At 44.5% G+C, this 13147-nt stretch overlaps 1 protein-coding gene across 2 annotated transcripts in view; it reads right to left on the reverse strand.

Annotated features, from left to right (window-relative positions):
* The window catches only part of LOC138853311 (kin of IRRE-like protein 2), a 217184-nt gene that overhangs the window by 84230 nt on the left and 119807 nt on the right, over window positions 1-13147 (reverse strand). The gene's annotated exons all lie outside the window — the stretch shown is intronic.

The raw sequence follows: 13147 nt of genomic DNA on the forward strand, positions 1-13147 counted from the left end.
TTGCACCAACCACTCCAAAACTATATCCCCACCTGCTTTTAACATTTCTATCTTTATCCCATCAATCCCGGCTGCCTTACCCCCTTTCATTTTACCTACTGCCTCACGAACTTCCCCCACACTCACAACTGGCTCTTCCTCACTCCTACAAGATGTTATTCCTCCTTGCCCTATACACGAAATCACAGCTTCCCTATCTTCATCAACATTTAACAATTCCTCAAAATATTCCCTCCATCTTCCCAATACCTCTAACTCTCCATTTAATAACTCTCCTCTCCTATTTTTAACTGACAAATCCATTTGTTCTCTAGGCTTTCTTAACTTGTTAATCTCACTCCAAAACTTTTTCTTATTTTCAACAAAATTTGTTGATAACATCTCACCCACTCTCTCATTTGCTCTCTTTTTACATATTATATATATATATATATATATATATATATATATATATATATGTGTGTGTGTGTGTGTGTGTGTATAAAGGTTTCCTTATGCAAGTCCTTTAAAAAATTTATGACCACCACCAGAAAAGCACTGATCCTTGAGACACTTCATTATTGGTTAATGTTTGAATGTATATCCATGATGCAGTAATCGTGGAAACAAACACATAAAGGCAGCGGAATGAGATCCTTTATTGACACTTTCTCCCAGGCACTAGGTTTTTCCAGTCATCAGTGACTTGTAAAAGTCCACTAAGTGGACGAAACACTGTTTTGTGTTTTCATATTGTCGGTATTTTCTACCATTTGTTTGCATGTAGTAATCAATATTTTTGTTGTGGCTTTATTGTGTTTTCCCGCCATTATAACACACTACACACATCTTTCAATTATTTGAACGAGTCTTCAGAACTATGTTAGGTTGCTCGCACTGTCTCTCTACGTCTGGTTAATTAGGCTATCTTGAGTAACCAACCATCTGGGACGTACATGTGTCCACGATGGGAACCTTTTGATGTCGCTTGCTGGAATGGGCTGTCAGCCTGAATGGGCTGTCAGACCGAATGGACGCCTAGTTATGGCCTTTGGTCGGGTCTGGTCACAGGGCGCTGTTGGCCCTGACCTCTGGGAGAATCAGGTCACACGACACCCTCGTCTGTTGGTTGTGGTTCCAGTTGCTCATGATTTCTGTTGCTCATAATTTCGGTTGACTGTGATTTCAGCGTCTCAAGGTTTTTGTTGTTATTGATTCTAGTTGTTATTTCTCTCTTCCACGATTCTTATTCTTTAAAATTCATGATGGTGATGGTTCCTGTTAGCTGTGGTTCCTTGTGGTTGTGATTCTGCTGAATGAAGTTCCTGTTAATTGAGGCTCCTGTTTACTGTGATTCCTTCTATGGTTTACTGTGGTTCCTGCTGTGGTTCCTGTTTACTATGGTTACTGTTAGTTGTAATTCCGATTGGTGTAGTCTTCCGTTAACTGCGATTCCAGCTGTTTTGAGGCGTCTGTTGTTTACACAGCATCTATTCCCAAATATCATAAAAAATATATAATCAAAATACTTCGTTTTCAGCTTTCGGGCCGAATATTGGAACGTGTCCCAGCGACATACTCTTAGAAAAACAGCCGATGGCCCTCAGGAACAGAGCCGGAGCCCTCAGGAACACAGCCGAGTGCCCTCAGGAACACAGCCGAGGGCCCTCAGGAACACGGCTGAGAGACACACTTGTACGAATGTTACCAATTCATTTCCGACTCTTAAATCTCACTACTTCTTTAGTTGGTGTGACTTGGACTTGCCTAACATGGGCCAGTAGGCCTGTTGCAGTGCTCCTTCTTTCTTGCGTCATATCCCAGAGAAATTCTCTTCTGAAAACTTAATTAACCACAAGTGAAGAGGTATATGTGAAGAGAATATTCAACAGCACAGTACGAAGGGAAACTGGTTTCAAGCAATGATGGGGTTGCATATATACAGATCTGGGGAACTGAAAGGAGATTATACAAACCTCAAAAAGAATTCGACTTAGTTATGGTCTCGTGAGGCGTGTAAGATATACACCAGGAACCTCCAGTGGGAGGAGGCTGTGAAAAATATATGACAGTGGGACACCATTTTAGGACTTGAAATAAACTGGGGGTTTCAGATTTATTTTATTGTCTTTATTGGTGAACAAGACACGTGAATAACTTTATTGGAGAAAGTTATCAAATTTTATTAATGAGTGTGTGTATGTTTACACTTTACCTATAAGTGTTTAACTATGGTTAAAGCCACTTTATTATTACTGAATATCAGAAAGTTAAATCTTCCGGAAGTTAAATCTTCCGGAAGTTAAATCTTCCGGAAGTTAAATCTTCCGGAAGTTAAATCTTCCGGAAGTTAAATCTTCCGGAAGTTAAATCTTCCGGAAGTTAAATCTTCCGGAAGTTAAATCTTCCGGAAGTTAAATCTTCCGGAAGTTAAATCTCCCGGAAGTTAAATCTCCCGGAAGTTAAATATCCCGGAAGTTAAATCTCCCGGAAGTTAAATCTTCCGGAAGTTAAATCTTCCTAGCTTGGGAAAAAGACAGTTGAAATACGTCGTGACGTGTTAGTGGGATTTATGCTGACATAAACAGATCTTATGTCTGGCTGACAACACGGCTGTCAGGCGATGCTGACAACACAGCTGTCAGGCGATGCTGACAACACAGCTGTCAGGCGATGCTAACAACACAGCTGTCAGGCGATGCTGACAACACAGCTGTCAGGCGATGCTGACAACACAGCTGTCAGGCGATGCTGACAACACAGCTGTCAGGCGATGATGACAAGCCGGAAATGTCTCCACAAGTTATGCTGACAGTCACAGCATGACTTCAAGAGAAATTCTGACAGTAGGAATGCCTTCAGGAGGAATGCCGACAGTCACAGCATGTCTTCACGAGTGATACTGACTGGGAGAATACCCTTAAAGGAGGAGGAGCGGTGACAGGTAAAAACCATGTTCCAGGGAGGAGACTGGAGTCTCCAAAAATTCGCAGCATCCACGCGGGATACAATGAGAAAGAGATGCAGGAAATACTGTTATCTCCCTGGTACGACCCCAGGATGCTCCTGAGGCCAGGATCACCATCTTGTACTGATCCACATCAACATAATCTAATTGTAAATGTAGTCTAATTATAAATTTAACACAAGTTTTCCTGTTTAGAAAATGTTTCTCTGTATTAAATGCTGATATTGAGAGAAAAAAACATTGGATAGCCGCTGGATTAAATGGATATCTGGGGATGATATGACAGATTTTTGGGGAATAATTGGAAAATAATCTAGTTGATATCTGGGGATATTTAGCGATGATGTGAGGATAATCCAGGAGATATATGGGGATAATTTGAGAATCTCTGGGGAAATACGCAGAATATTTGAAAATAATTTTTACGATAATATCTGGGGATAATATCAAGGATAACAGCTGAGAACAATCCGGGGGAGGAATATCCGGGGATAATCTGGGGGAAAAATAAAGCGGCAGGGAAACAAACGTAATGACCAAAACTTACACAATTTAGGTTATAGTGACGGTGTTGGCTTGTTTATTCCCGGTCAATATAGATGTCAGGAGAAAATCCTTAGCAAGCCATTACTGCAGGGAATTTCCCTGCAGGGAATTTCCCTGAAAGCAGCTCCTTTCTTTAGACGTAACTACGGCCGTTAGAGGGGCACAGGGCATCATTATGACCTGGGGAAGCGCTAAGCCCGTAAGGAGTCGCGCAATGTCTGGTTAGCCTGTCAAAGGTGTGTGTTTGTGTGCTGTATATTTGACTGTTGTATATTTTGTGTTGTATATTTCACAGCTGTATGTTCATGCTGTATATTTCACAGATGTATGCTCGTGCTGTATATTTCACAGATGTATGCTCGTGCTGTATATTTCACAGATGTATGCTCGTGCTGTATATTTCACAGATGTATGCTCGTGCTGTATATTTCACAGCTGTATGCTCGTGTTGTATATTTCACAGCTGTATGCTCGTGTTGTATATTTCACAGCTGTATGCTCGTGTTGTATATGTTATAGCTGTATGCTCGTGTTGTATATTTCATAGCTTTATGCTCGTGCTGTATATTTCACAGCTGTATGCTCGTGTTGTATATTTCACAGCTGTATGCTCGTGTTGTATATTTCATAGCTGTATGCTCGTGCTGTATATTTCACAGCTGTATGCTCGTGCTGTATATTTCATAGCTGTATGCTCGTGCTGTATATTTCACAGCTGTATGCTCGTGCTGTATATTTCACAGATGTATGCTCGTGCTGTATATTTCACAGATGTATGCTCGTGCTGTATATTTCACAGATGTATGCTCGTGCTGTATATTTCACAGCTGTATGCTCGTGTTGTATATGTTATAGCTGTATGCTCGTGCTGTATATTTCACAGCTGTATGCTCGTGTTGTATATTTCACAGCTGTATGCTCGTGTTGTATATTTCATAGCTGTATGCTCGTGCTGTATATTTCACAGCTGTATGCTCGTGCTGTATATTTCATAGCTGTATGCTCGTGCTGTATATTTCACAGCTGTATGCTCGTGTTGTATATGTTATAGCTGTATGCTCGTGCTGTATATTTCACAGCTGTATGCTCGTGTTGTATATTTCACAGCTGTATGCTCGTGTTGTATATTTCATAGCTGTATGCTCGTGCTGTATATTTCACAGCTGTATGCTCGTGCTGTATATTTCATAGCTGTATGCTCGTGCTGTATATTTCACAGCTGTATGCTCGTGTTGTATATGTTATAGCTGTATGCTCGTGTTGTATATTTCACAGCTGTATGCTCGTGTTGTATATTTTATAGCTGTATGCTCGTGTTGTATATTTCACAGCTGTATGCTCGTGCTGTATATTTCATAGCTGTATGCTCGTGTTGTATATTTTATAGCTGTATGCTCGTGTTGTATATTTCACAGCTGTATGCTCGTGTTGTATATTTCATAGCTGTATGCTCGTGCTGTATATTTCATAGCTGTATGCTCGTGCTGTATATTTCATAGCTGTATGCTCGTGCTGTATATTTCATAGCTGTATGCTCGTGTTGTATATTTTATAGCTGTATGCTCGTGCTGTATATTTCACAGCTGTATGCTCGTGCTGTATATTTCATAGCTTTATGCTCGTGCTGTATATTTCATAGCTTTATGCTCGTGCTGTATATTTCACAGCTGTATGCTCGTGTTGTATATTTCATAGCTTTATGCTCGTGCTGTATATTTCACAGCTGTATGCAAGAAGATATAAACAAAGTTTTCCAGTGGGCAACGGTAAACAATATGATGTTCAATGAGGACAAATTCCAACTACTCCGTTATGGAAAACTGGAGGAGATAATAACTAGAACAGAGTATACTACTGACTCCGGCCATACAATAGAGCGGAAAAATAATGTAAGGGACCTGGGAGTAGTAATGTCTGAGGATCTCACTTTCAAGGATCACAACAGTGCCACGATCGCACGTGCAAAGAAAATGATAGGATGGATAATGAGAACTTTCAAAACGAGAGATGCCAAGCCCATGATGATCCTTTTCAAATCACTTGTTCTCTCTAGGCTGGAATACTGCTGTACACTAACATCTCCATTCAAAGCAGGTGAAATCGCAGATCTAGAGAGTGTACAGAGATCCTTCACTGCACGTATAAGTTCTGTCAAGCACCTTAACTACTGGGAACGCTTGGAAGCACTTGACTTGTACTCGTTGGAACGCAGGAGGGAGAGATATATCATAATCTACACTTGGAAAATCTTGGAAGGAATGGTCCCAAATCTGCACACAGAAATCACTCCCTACGAAAGTAAAAGACTGGGCAGGCGATGCAAAATGCCCCCAATAAAAAGTAGGGGCGCCATTGGTACACTAAGGGAAAACACCATAAGTGTCCGGGGCCCAAAACTGTTCAACAGCCTCCCATCAAGCATTAGGGGAATTGCCAATAAACCCCTGGCTGCCTTCAAGAGAGAGCTGGACAGATACCTAAAGTCAGTGCCGGATCAGCCGGGCTGTGGCTCGTACGTTGGACTGCGTGCGGCCAGCAGTAACAGCCTAGTTGATCAGGCCCTGATCCATCGGGAGGCCTGGTCATGGACCGGGCCGCGGGGGCGTTGATCCCCGGAATAACCTCCAGGTAACCTCCAGGTAACCTCCAGGTAACGTGTTGTATATTTCATAGCTGTATGCTCGTGCTGTATTTCATAGCTGTATCCTCGTGCTGTATATTTCACAGGTGTATGCTCGTGCTGTATATTTCACAGCCATTTCTTAATTTCATCAGTTTTTATCCTCATTATTTTGACACCTACAAACAGGAATACTTCTCTTTTGGTGTGTGTGTGTGTGTGTGTGTGTGTGTGTGTGTGTGTGTGTGTGGCACACTCCTCTTTCTGGCAAGTCACAAAAGTCTACATATAACAGTATACAGTAAGAGAGGATGTACACGGACACGCCAGAACGACTCTGATGGGTTCACAGCGAGTATCCCTTTGTAAATCAGAACAAAGGAAGTGTATATTCCTATAGAACTCTTTGATCAGCTCTCCTCTTTGTGTGAAGGAGCTCACTCAGCAGATAATCAACACTGGGGTGACTATCCAAGCTAATTATACGGGCTGATTATCCAAAGGTGGTTATCCCTGATGATTATCCTTAATTGATATCCTGGGCGGATATATCTCGTGTTGAACAGTGTGTGTGTGTGTGTGTATGTGTGTGTGTGTGTGTGTGTGTGTGTGTGTGTGTGTGTGTGTGTGTGTGTGTGTGTGTGTGTGTGTGTGTGTGTGTGTGTGTGTGTGTGTATCTAGAGATCAGTCTCCCTGGCTTGTCAGATTGTCCACCACCTGTGGATGTGCTGGGAGACATTTTCCTTGAAGATGCAGCCTCACTTCGTCTCGTGGGACGTCTGGACGCAAGACGAAGAGGAGGAGGAGGAAGAGGAGGAGGAAAAAGAAGGAGGCCAAGAAGGAGGCAGCGGTTGGATAAGAAACTTGATGGAAGTATTTCTGCAAGTTTAAAGACCTGAGGATTCCAGGAGAGGGCGTGGAGACGGGCAGGTCACGAATATGGATTAGCCAGAGAGGTGTGAGCATGGAGGGAGGGAGGGAGGGAGGGGGTTGAAAAGGAGGGTGAAGTGTGTGTGTAGGAGTGATGGATGCATCGTGGGAAGGAAGGATGGAAGGAAAGGGTGTGGGAAGAAGTGTGTGGGGAGAGTGTGAAAAGGGAGGGTGTGGGAAGGGAGGGTGCGAGAAGGGTGTGAGGAGGGTGTGGGAAGGGAGGGTGTGGAAAGGGTATGGGAAGGGTGTGGGAAGGGTGTGAGGAGGGTGTGGGAAGGGAGGGTGTGGGAAGGGAGGGTATGGGAAGGGCGTGAGAAGGGTGTGGGAAGGGAGGGTGTGGGAAGGAGGGTGTGGGAAGGACAGTGTGGGAAAGTGGGTGTGGAAAGGGGGTGTCTGGGAAGGGAAGGGTGAGGGAAGAACGTGGCGAGGGAGAGCACCAACAACACAGTGAATCTAAATGAAATTGAGAGCACTTAGCTGGGCAGACATTAGCAGCAAGAGTTGAAACCCGCCTCTCAATATCGCACCAGTCCATTAATTCTAAACGATGGGCCAACCAATCATCAATCCATCAACTCATCAAACACGTCTAGACATGCAAGTTGAAACATCACTAATGATCAGCTGATCTTCATCACAACGAGACGAAGTTAGGTGAAAATAAGGGAGTCCTTTGTTTACTGGTCACGGCATAATTAAGGCGAATGTGGACTGTGAAATATCTTACATATGTATGTAGCTGAGATCAGCATCTCGCTGGAGTTGAGATCAGCACCTCGCTGGGGCTGAGATCATCACTTCGCTGGGGCTGAGATCACTTCGCTGGGGCTGAGATCCTCACTTCGCTGGGGCTGAGATCATCACTTCGCTGGAGCTGAGATCATCACTTCGCTGGGGCTGAGATCATCACTTCGCTGGAGCTGAGATCATCACTTCGCTGGGGCTGAGATCATCACTTCGCTGGAGCTGAGATCATCACTTCGCTGGGGCTGAGATCATCACTTCGCTGGAGCTGAGATCATCACTTCGCTGGAGCTGAGATCATCACTTCGCTGGGGCTGAGATCATCACTTCGCTGGGGCTGAGATCATCACTTCGCTGGGGCTGAGATCAGCACCTCGGATCAACACCCGGACAGTGCTGAGAGTGTGAGTCAGGAAATTTATTTTTCACTCCCGTAAGTTCTGCTCAGCCTCACACAGAGAGCAAAATTTAAGAAAAAAATCCACTTGTCTCCTGCACTTCACTTTTCAAAACGAGTTTCAAAGACAAATTAGAATTTGTGAAATATTTCTAAGACTCAGTTTTTGACTATTATTAAATTATTATTAAATAAATATTATTTTATTATTATATATTAAATTATTAAATATTATTAAATTATTAATTACAATTATCATTATGCCTGTTTTCGATACATCGCACTGAATTATGTAGAGCATAACTGGAGCGGTAAACCCGTGTGGCCGTGTTGCACTAGGGGTGCGTCGTCAGAGCAGCGATCGTGAGGTTAATAAAGCAAATGTAACGCGAGAGAGAGAAATTAAGTAATCGAGAGGGAGAAATAAAGTAATCGAGAGGGAGAAATTAAGTAATCGAGAGGGAGAAATTAAGTAATCGAGAGGGAGAAATAAAGTAATCGAGAGGGAGAAATTAAGTAATCGAGAGGGAGAAATAAAGTAATCGAGAGGGAGAAATTAAGTAATCGAGAGAGAGAAATTAAGTAATCGAGAGGGAGAAATAAAGTAATCGAGAGGGAGAAATTAAGTAATCGAGAGGGAGAAATTAAGTAATCGAGAGGGAGAAATTAAGTAATCGAGAAGGAGAGATACAATTCTCGATTACTCCATCAATATAATGACCAGTGTAAAGCAGAAGTGATGGAGGGAAGCGAGGAGGAGGAAGAGAAGGAGAGGAACAAGGAAGTAAGGAAGACAGAGAAGTGGAAGCGAGAGAATGAAGTGAAAGAAAGGGAGAAAGGAGGGAAGACGAGAAGGAGAGGTAAGAATGAGTGTGTAAGGAAGAAGAAGCAGGCAGAAGGAAAGATTCTTTCCTCCGTCACACACGAGAGAGAGAGAGAGAGAGAGAGAGAGAGAGAGAGAGAGAGAGAGAGAGAGAGAGAGAGAGAGAGAGAGAGAGAGAGAGAGAGAGAGAGAAATTGTTCCATCCTTCCTTCGCACCTGGTAGAAGTTGCCGGTCTCCAGCTCTTGTCCCACGCATCCCAGACTCACCCACTATAACGTGGGGCATCCTAGACTCACCCACTATAACGTGGGGCATCCTAGACTCACCCACTATAACGTGGGACATCCCAGACTCACCCACTATAACGTGGGACATCCCAGACTCGCCCACTATAACGTGGGACATCCCAGACTCACCCACTATAACGTGGGGCATCCCAGACTCACCCACTATAACGTGGGACATCCCAGACTCACCCACTATAACGTGGGACATCTCAGACTCACCCACTATAACGTGGGGCATCCCAGACTCACCCACTATAACGTGGGACATCCCAGATTCACCCACTATAACGTGGGACATCCCAGACTCACCCACTATAACGTGGGACATCCCAGACTCACCCACTATAACGTGGAACATCTCAGACTCACCCACTATAACTTGGGACATCTCAGACTCACCCACTATAACGTGGGGCATCCCAGACTCACCCACTATAACGTGGGACATCTCAGACTCACCCACTATAACGTGGGACATCCCAGATTCACCCACTATAAAGTGGGACATCCCAGGCTCACCCACTATAACTTGGGACATCTCAGACTCACCCACTATAACGTGGGGCATCCCAGATTCACCCACTATAACGTGTAACATCCCAGACTCACCCACTATAACGTGGGACATCCCAGACTCACCCACTATAACGTGAGACATCCCAGACTCACCCACTATAACGTGGGGCATCCCAGACTCACCCACTATAACGTGGAACATCTCAGACTCACCCACTATAACTTGGGACATCTCAGACTCACCCACTATAACGTGGGGCATCCCAGACTCACCCACTATAACGTGGGACATCTCAGACTCACCCACTATAACGTGGGACATCCCAGATTCACACACTATAAAGTGGGACATCCCAGGCTCACCCACTATAACTTGGGACATCTCAGACTCACCCACTATAACGTGGGGCATCCCAGATTCACTCACTATAACGTGTAACATCCCAGACTCACCCACTATAACGTGGGACATCCCAGACTCACCCACTATAACGTGAGACATCCCAGACTCACCCACTATAACGTGGGACATCCCAGACTCACCCACTACAACGTGGGACATCCCAGACTCACCCACTATAACGTGGGACATCCCAGATTCACCCACTATAACGTGGGACATCCCAGACTCACCCACTATAACGTGGGACATCCCAGACTCACCCACTATAACGTGGGACATCCCAGACTCACCCACTATAACGTGGAACATCCCAGACTCACCCACTATAACGTGAGACATCACACACTCACCCACTATAACGTGGAACATCTCAGACTCACCCACTATAACGTGGTGCATCCCAGACTCACCCACTATAACGTGGAACATCCCAGACTCACCCACTATAACGTGGGACATCACACACTCACCCACTATAACGTGGAACATCTCAGAATCACCCACTATAACGTGGGGCATCCCAGACTCACCCACTATAACGTGGAACATCCCAGACTCACCCACTATAACGTGGGACATCACAGAATCACCCACTATAACGTGGGGCATCCCAGACTCACCCACTACAACGTGGGACATCACACACTCACCCACTATAACGTGGAACATCCCAGACTCACCCACTATAACGTGGAACATCCCAAGCCCATCCACAATAGCGTGGGACATCCCAGACTCACCCACTATAACGTGGGACATCTCAGACTCACCCACTATAATGTGGGACATCCCAGACTCACCCACTACAACGTGGAACATCCCAGACTCACCCACAAGAACTTGTCATGACGTGGGACATCCCAGGCTCACCCACTATAGCATGGGACATCCCAGACTCACACACAGCAACTTGGGACGACGTGGGACACAACATAGCAATATACTCTGGTATTGAATTAACAAGGTATAAAATATTCACTCTATGAGAGTAAATGACCTCGTTTTCCAGTACCTATACTAGTCTCACTGGATTTTTATTAATATTTGCCCGGCTGTGCGAATAAAAACGTGAATTTTTTTAGCAGTTAGGTAGCGAGGATTAATATCATTCTTCATTGTATAACCCACACATTAATACACACACACACACACACACACACACACACACACACACACACACACACACACACACACACACACACACACACAGGATGTTCCAGGGAGGGGACACAGAAACAAGAGGCTACAATTGGAAGTTGAAGACACAAATGAGTCAGAGAGATATTAGGAAGTATTTCTTCAGTCATAGAGTTGTAAGGCAGTGGAATAGCCTAGAAAATGACGTAGTGGAGGCAGGAACCATACACAGTTTTAAGACGAGGTTTGATAAAGCTCATGGAGCGGGGAGAGAGAGGGCCTAGTAGCAACCGGTGAAGAGGCGGGGCCAGGAGCTAGGACTCGACCCCTGCAACCACAAATAGGTGAGTACAAATAGGTGAGTACAGTGTTGTCAGGAAATGGAACAATCTGGAGAGTGAGGTAGAGGAAGTAGGATCCATACATAGCTTTAAGAAAAGGTTCGATAAAGCTCATGGAGAATGGAGAGAGCACCTAGTAGCGTCCAGTAAAGAGGCGGGGCCAGGAGCTATGAATCGACTCCTGCAACCCCAAATAGGTGAGTACAAAGAGGTGAGTACACTTTCACACACATTAACACAGACGACGGCGAGAAGATTCTAACAGATGCTCACAGGAAACCGATAGAAACAGTAATTAACCTACACACACACAAGAACTAGAATACAAAATGTGTTCATAATTCGAGAAATGCACCACAAATGTACGTATTTTGGGGGGGTTTACAAAGAGAATTAAAGCAGAATGGAACAAGCTACACGCTGAGGCTGTCACCGCGAAGACAATACAGTATCAGCTGGACAAGAACTCTGCAAGCACAGAACTCAACTAGATGCTGTACTGGGGTAAACTGAAAGCAACTGATTCCTGACGTTAGTTCAGCAACTTCAGCAGGACGATCAGTTGACACTGAACCAGGTTACTACTAGTAGTAGTTGAAGCAGATGGCTGTATTAGTCATAGCAGTGGTGCGCACTGGAATAACATGAGTACTTACGATAAAAAGAGTCCTAGTTATGTAGAGGCAGTTATAACCCCATGCTTTCAGTGACATTCCATGTCATTTTTCCAATATGGAACGGCAAATTTTCCCTCTGTTTTCAGGGCGGCGGCGACCGAAGGCAGCGGAGGCTTGGAGAGTGAGTCAGCTCTCTGCTTTACTATCCTTGACTCACAGGCATTGCATTTTTACAGATTCATATGCAATAATTTCACAAAACTGACAAAGTTAGTGGAGTTTCAAGATATTGAAGCTGACACTGCAACCAGTTTATGCAACTTTGATTCAGAATTGTGTTGATGACTTCTACAAACACCTGGATAATATACGGAACTCTTTAATCTAGATATAAGTTGAGAGTCCATCTCAGCAGACAGCCTCAGTGTGGACTCTAAGCCATTTGCTGTCTGGCCCACGTACTCTTTCTCTCTCATTCTCATGAGTAACGTAGTTAAGTACAGTGTTGAGTGCAGTGTTGAGTGCAAAGAGTTGTTGCGTGCGAAAAAGTGTTTGTTGCCTGCAGGGGAGTGTTACGTTGCGTGCAGAGAAGTGTTACGTTGCGTGCAGAGAAGTGTTACGTTGCGTGCAGAGAAGTGTTACGTTGCGTGCAGGGAAGTGTTACGTTGCGTGCAGGGAAGTGTTACGTTGCGTGCAGGGAAGTGTTACGTTGCGTGCAGGGAAGTGTTACGTTGCGTGCAGGCAAGTGTTACGTTGCGTGCAGGGAAACAGGCTGCCTCTCCCTCCCACCTCGTCATTTCTGCCTGGTGAATTGTGAATTTGGGGAAGATAAAAAATG

This window comes from Cherax quadricarinatus, chromosome 28, assembly GCF_038502225.1.
Source record: "Cherax quadricarinatus isolate ZL_2023a chromosome 28, ASM3850222v1, whole genome shotgun sequence".
NCBI lineage: Eukaryota > Metazoa > Arthropoda > Malacostraca > Decapoda > Parastacidae > Cherax > Cherax quadricarinatus.